The following is a 7,528-nucleotide window of genomic DNA, read 5'->3' as shown; positions in this document are numbered from 1 at the left end:
TTGTAATCTTTTACAAAGGGCTTAAGCACCCGACGTTATAACCGTGTGTTTTGAAGCATTATCATTGTGTTCTTATTGTGTTTATTTACTAATTGAATCCATTCGTTGTTAGATTCCGCCTAACAACGAGTTTACGTGATATCACATTGAAAGATCCTCTCATGGTACTTACAATTGGTATCAAAGCCTATTGACCTATTCTAGGCTTGGTTGTGATATCACATATTCAAAGAGGGTGCTTTGGTGATTATTTTGGTGGTCGTGGTTTTTGTGTTTCCGGTGAATTACTTATCGGAGGTGGAAGGAGGCTATTTGGGTTGGAGATTGAATTAATTTTGGTTCAATTTCAAATCCCTATGATTTCGGGAATTAGTTTGTTACCAAACTTATCTGGTCAAAAGCTTCTTTGGGTTTTCTCTGCCGTGTTTGATCGTTCTTGGGCATTTTTTCATCGTTTTCGGGCATCACTTGACTGTTTTCGGGATTATTTAAGAGTATTCGGCCAAAACTCTGGGTTCTCGGTGATTTCACTAGTTCTCGGTCAAGTTCTCTGGTTCTCGGGTTCTCGGTCAATTATATGAATTCTCAGTCAACTATCTGGGTTCTCGGTCAACTTTTGTTGTTCTCAGCTATGACTATAATTGGGCATGTTCTGTTGGGCCTTAGTGTAACTGGACTTATAATTGGACTTCTGATTTGGACGAGTACCTTGGGCTATTACTTAAAATGGAACAAATAACTAACACTTCATCAAATGTTGCTCTGCATCAAGAATTGGACTCCATCATGGGAACTGCTACTCGTGTACCCTGTTTATTGTCTCACGAGGGGTTTGCCAAGTGGAAGTTTAGGTTTGAAAAATATGTGAAAATGAAAGATGCGAAGATTTGAAGGAGCATTGTTCGGGGTCCTCAAGCTATCAATTATCAACGAGACTCGAATTTATAAATCGTGTTGTTTTAACTTTGTTATTCCTAAGCCACTATGGGCCGAGGCATGCGTAGTCTCGAGGGGTAATAATGTAAAAGAAATATTTTTAGCGTTAGCATATTCACCAGCATTTGTTGCTGACGTATTTTATTTACATTTTTCAGGTGATCAAAGTTAGTGCTTGATGAACGAAAAAGCTCAAGATATCCGATGACTCGGATTTTTTTGTATAAACTTAAATTATTAAAATGGTGGTTTGTAAATAAAAAAGCAATACTTTTGTTATAACTTAAACGGGTATTTTATAATCCTGTCTTTTGTTAAGTAAATATTATAAATTTAATCCACAAGTTTTAAAAGACTTCGGCTTAAACACGTAACTCTGATTTATTTACAATTGTGGTACCAACTGTTGTTCATACTTCTAGGCCTTAGATGGGGGTGTGACACAGCGTGCCATAAATCATGCCAATTTCTACAATGCGGCCGGCTACAGTGTTGCTTCCAATAATGCTCTCACCTCGCAAGACAACTTTTCTATGTTAAAATCTTCTCAGGGTCAGTACACTCAGCCACAACAGTCTTAGAAAAATTTCTCAATGTTTAAGTCTTCTCAAGGTCAATTCACTCAGGCACCACCACAACCTACACCTGTGTTCTTTCCTCAACCTGTTCAACAATCTGCTTCTGTAACTAAGCCCCAACCAACTTCTGCATCCTCTAGTCAGTCTCCTACTCAGATTCCCACCATGTCAAAGGAGACTCAAGAAAACATCGCATTGATGGCAGGTTTCATGAATTGCCACAACGCCTTTCTTGCTGGAGATCTAGTTCAAGCAGTTGTAGCTGCTGAGTTGGAAATTCATCCTGATGATGTGGAGGAAATAGATATCTCTTGGCAAATAGCCATGGCGGTGTTTTGTGTGAAGAAATTTACAAAGAGAACAGCCAGAAACAACTGGAATGTGCCAACTAACCAGAAGGTGGGATTTAACAAAGACACTTTGAGGTGCTACAACTATCACGAGCCAGGTTACTTTGCTCGTGAATGCACTAATCCAACTACGAAAGGAAATAGAGAAAGGGATCTGGTTCCGGTGAACAATTCAAGAGGAGAAAATACAACTTGTTCTAATGAAAGTGAGTGGGGATTGGTAGCCCAACAGTTCTCCTGGAATGATCAGATGGCAGCTCTCAACATCATTAATCAGACTGCCAACTTTGTCAGATTGATGTTGCTGAAGAAGAGAACGATGCTGAGGAGAAAGTTAAGGATCTTCAATTTGCATTCATGGCTTTCACTTATTCGAGCTCATCCAAGGTAAGTTCTGAATTATGTTCTCAATCTTGCGTTAATAAAGTAGATTTATATAAATAACATAATAATAACTTGATTAGAGAAATAGAGGGAATAAAACATGAGAACTTCACTCTTAAAAAATTCAGAAAAGCTTTAAAAGAAAAATTAGAGGCACAACAAAATGATTTTTCTATAACTTCAATCCAACTTTAGCATAAAATAATGTCACCACTTAGATGCTAAACAGAAAATTTCTGATTTGACCGCTGAATTAGAAGCTTCTAAGTTGGAGATTGCTAAGTTGACTAATAAATTTGAAAATGATGAATTCAATTTTAAGAAATTCGATGTCTCAAGTGCTGTTGTTGAGTCCATGATCAAAAAATAATTACAATGGGAAGAAACCAAGGGTGAGGGTATTGGGTACAGTGTAGTTCCCCCTCCATATAAAGACAACTACACTGGACTTCCTTTTACGAAAGAAGAGGAAGCAATGGAAAAGTTTATGCAGTATGGTAAACCAACTAAAAATGGAAATGGTGCTCTTGGTTCAGTAAAATCTATTGAATCCACCATAAGGGTGAATGATACTAATGTGTTTACTTCACGTGCATATTAAGTAATTGTTGAGGATTAGACTGATGAGGATGATGATTTACCTGTTTTACATAATAAAGACATTAACTCTAATGTTCATTTAAATTTGTCTGTTTTGGATTCTATTAATTCAAATGTTTGTGTGGGCTCTGTTTTTAAGAGAAAAGACAATTGTGTGGTTGATTCTTCTAAGACTTTTAAATATGGTGGTGTGTTTTTGAATAAATCTGGTAAAAGTAAAATTTCTAAGAAACATTTGTCACCTAAGTTTGTTAAGGAAGGAACCTCATGTGTTCACAATTGTGATAAATCAAGTGATAAGTCAGGTGTCAGATACAAAGCGAGACAAACTAGATCACCCAACAGGCCAAGACCAGGAGTAGACCACAATAAATTTTATGTTAAACATCAAACGTGTTTAACTAGTGGCATTCCTTGCTAGAAATTTTCCACACCGTCCATATGTTCCTTATTGTGGATATCATCAGAGGAATGTGCTTCGAAATACCTTCTACAAGTACACTTTTGATAAATCAAGGTATTATGAGGCAAATCCCTCTGATGGTGATTGGAAAAGATACGAGGCTGACAGGTTAACTTTTCATCAGACCAATTAATGTTTCAGAAGCGTGATGGAAACTCGGTTTCGGTCCCGAGAACCAAGTCGGCCTCGGGACCGAAACAAATTTGGAAGTCAAAGTTAAATGTTTTTTCCACTCGCAAACCGGAGACTAAATCAACCATTCATACAAATAACAAAGTTTTAAAATCAAGATATGAATGGTTGCCTAAATGTCCAGTGACTAAGCAATCATGTTCGATTTTAGATAATCGGGAAGACATATCATATCAACCCGTGACACGCTTAGATAAATCAGGTTTATCTAGCACTACTATGGACTGGGTACCAAAAACTAACTAATCTCACACACAATGCAGGAACAACTATGGAGGAATTTCATCAGACCTTTGTATGTTGATAGTGGTTGTTCCAGGCACATGTGAGACATCTCCCAACTGCACGAAATTCAAATCTTTAATGGTGGATATGTTTCCTTTGCGGGAGCAGAGAAAGGGAAGATTACTCAGAAGGGTACTGTAAGTAATGGTGTTCTAAAATGTGATAATGTTAATTTTGTTCTTGAATTGAAACACAGTCTACTCAGCGTCTCACAAAAATGCTTTTCAACTCATTTCACTAACAAAGAGTGTTTGATTTTAAAACCTGATATCATTATACCAGGAGATTGGGTTCTTGTTCGATCACAAAGAAAATATAATGCTTACGTGATCGACATGAACAATAATGTTTCTGATGAAATTACTTGTTTATTTTCAAAAGTGTCAAAACATAATGCCATGCTTTGGCATCGTCATCTTGGCCATGCAAACGTCAAAAACCTAAACCGTCTTGCTAAAAACAACTTGGTGCGTGGTTTTCCAGTCAAGGATTTTGAAACAATTGAGAAATGTGTAGCTTGTGCTTTAGGAAAATATCATCGCAAATCCCATAAGCCAAAACTGGTTAATACCATATCTTCGGTTTTCAATTGCTGCATATGGGTTTGTTTGGTCCGGTTCATGTATTGAGTCTATCTCGTAGCTCTTATTGTTTGGTTATTACTGATGATTACTCACGTTTTACTTGGATGTTGTTCTTGTCAAATAAGAGTGAAACTACATAATTAACCAAATGCTCAGTGGTGCTCATTGAGAACCAACTCAATCTAAAGCTAAAGGGAATTCATTGTAACAACGGCACATAATTCAAGAATTCAACGTTGAATTATTGATGTGCCGAAAAGGAAGTACTTAGACACTACAGCTCAGCTCGCACACCGCAACAAAATGGAGTTGCTGAAAGAAAGAACAGAACTCTTATCGAGGCTGCAAGGACTATGCTGTGTGACTCAAAGCTACCTCTGTTCTTCTGGGCTGAAGCGGTCAACACAGCCTGTTATGTTCAAAATCGGGTGTTGATCAATAAATCATAGATAAAGACTCCCTGTGAAATTGTTTATTGTCACAAGCCTACTGTTGCACACTTTTGAGCTTTTGGTTGTCCGTGTACTCTGCTAAATCTCGAGATGACTCCAAAGTTTGGAGCTAAAGCTGATGATTGTTATTTTGTTGGATATGTTGGTCGCACTGCTTACTGAGTTTACAACAAGACAACGAAGCAGATAGTGGAATCTTATGATGTGCGCTGGCTATAAGAGAATGAGACAGATGCTCGTGTCGGTCTTGACTGGTTATTCGATAATAATGAACTATTTAAGCCATTTAATGTGTTCTCAGTTGTTGATACAAAGAACTTAGGTGTTGGTACTTCAAATTCTGTTGATGAAGATGATGACATCTCTACTAGTTCTCATATATCTCCAGTGTTGAGTATAGACCCATAAGAATCATTGGATACTACTCAACCATTGTCTGCAAATCAACATGAAAGTGTTACCGAGGCTGTGTCTTCACAAGAGTCTCATGTTTTATGTGATATACACACTGCTGAAACTATTAGTTGAGGGGGAGAGTGTCATTCGCCAAATTTTTGGAAGCACTTTATTCCCAGACATCATACCAAATGGGTAAATAGCAGTACCTCATACACGCATAGTACTGTGATATCCGGATAGAAGGACCATCTCTCTGAAATCATTGAAGATCCAACGAACTTACCCTCTACCAGTTCCGTTCTCTGTCACTCCATTCCAACAAGAATTCAATGGGACCATCCAATTGAAAATGTCATAGGTCCCCTTGACACAGGCGTTTCAACCAGAAGTCAGACAGGACACATCAACAACTACTTATTTTCCAGTTTTATCTCTTAGATTGAACCTAAGTCAGTTGAAAATTGAAATGGCTTTGCAAGAACCAATCTGGGTGGACTCCATGCATGAATAATTGAATCACTTTGAGAAACTAAAGGTTTTGAGATTGGTTGAGCTGCCCGTTGGGAAGAAGGATTTAGACACAAGATAGGTTTTCCGCAAGAAGCAAGACGATACTGGGGTTATTGTTCTAAACGAAGCGCGGCTTGTGGTTCGTGGTTTTTATCAGGTTGAAGGTTTAGAATACACTGAAGTGTACGCTCCTGTGGCTCGTCTTGAGGCCATTTGGATTTTCCTGGCATATGCTTCATATATGGGATTCACAGTTTACCTAATGGATGCCAAAACAACGTTCTTGTTTGGAGATGTAAAAGAGGAAATTTATGTGGATCAGCCACCATGTTTTGTTGACTCAAAGCATCCTTCTTACGTTTATAAGTTAGACAAAGCTCTCTATGGTCTTCATCAAGCGCCTCGGGCATGGTATGCAACTTTGACGGCTCATCTGCTGGAGCATGGATACTAGCGATGAACCATCGATCAAACTCTATTGGGTACTATTGGGAAATATATGACCTTGGTTCAGATTTATGTAGACAACATCATTTTAGGCTCCACCAGTACTGCTCTATGTTCTGAATTTGAAGTAATGATGAAGAAGAGATTTGAAATGAGTTCGTTGGGGGGAGATGACGACTTTTCTGGGATTACATGTTCGTCAGAGTTCGACATGAATTTTGCTACATCAAGGAAAATATGTCGAGGACATGCTAGCAAAGTTCGAGTTCCAAGATTCTAAGAGTGCGGCAACTCCTATGGCGGAAATACATCTTCTTTCATCTAATCCTGAAGGGAATCCCGTAAATCAGACATACTATCGATCAATGATCGGATCCCTGATGCATCTCACCGCCAGTCGCCCTGACATCATGTTTGTTGCTTGTCAATGCGCACGTTTGCAGGCTAATCCTATATTTTCTCACTTAATTTTTGTTAAACATATTTTTAGATATCTGAAAGGGCAGCCGAAGCTAGGTCTTTGGTATCCCAAAAACTCAGATTTTGATTTATATGCTTTTGCTGATAGCAATTATGGTGGAGATGATATTGACAGGAAATATACTTCTGCTGGATGTCAATTCTTGGGTGATCAACTCATTTCATGGCAATGCAAGAAACAACAAATGGTGTCCACATCCACTACTGAGGCCGAGTATGTTGCCACTTCTGCCTACTGTTCACAGGTTATCTGGATGCAACCTCAATTGTTTGATTATGGTTTGGAATTTTTTGACACTCCAATTTTCTGTGATAATGATATATGTTATTGCTATTGTTAAAAATCCGGTTTAGCATTCAAAAACCAAGCACATTAACATAAAAATCATTTTATTCGTGACTGTTACGATCGAAAATTGATTCATCTTGAGCAAGTTCACACTGATAAAATGTGGCGGACTTATTTACAAAACCGATCGGAACAGCTAGATTTAATGTGCTTGTAGGGTTTCTTAAAATGATTCGTTTCGATGATTGAGTCTTTTTGAGGTTAAATTTGCACATAAAAGTTTTTTACTCTTTTTGGTAAAATTTTTGCATAAATTTAGGGAGGGGGGTGGAATTAAAAGAATTCAAAAGTAGTGTGCGTGTGTTTTTATAAATATAAAAACAAATTTTACACTCTTTCTCTTAAAAATATGTCGGTTACTTATGTTTGAGAGACATATACTTGTATATTTTTTGTCCAATTATCTACTTGTAGATATACTGGGTAGCCATTCACCTGAAGACTGAAAGTGACCGGGGCAACTGTTGTGTGTTTTGTTTAATTCTTTCTCTTAAAATTATGCCGATTACTTAAGTTCGA

This window comes from Bidens hawaiensis, unplaced genomic scaffold (genome assembly GCF_021521415.1).
Source record: "Bidens hawaiensis isolate Kalapana, Puna unplaced genomic scaffold, B.hawaiensis_p1.1 tig00012557_1, whole genome shotgun sequence".
Classification (NCBI taxonomy): Eukaryota; Viridiplantae; Streptophyta; class Magnoliopsida; order Asterales; family Asteraceae; genus Bidens; species Bidens hawaiensis.
The sequence above is the reverse complement of the archived record's forward strand: the minus strand, read 5'-3'. Positions refer to the sequence as shown.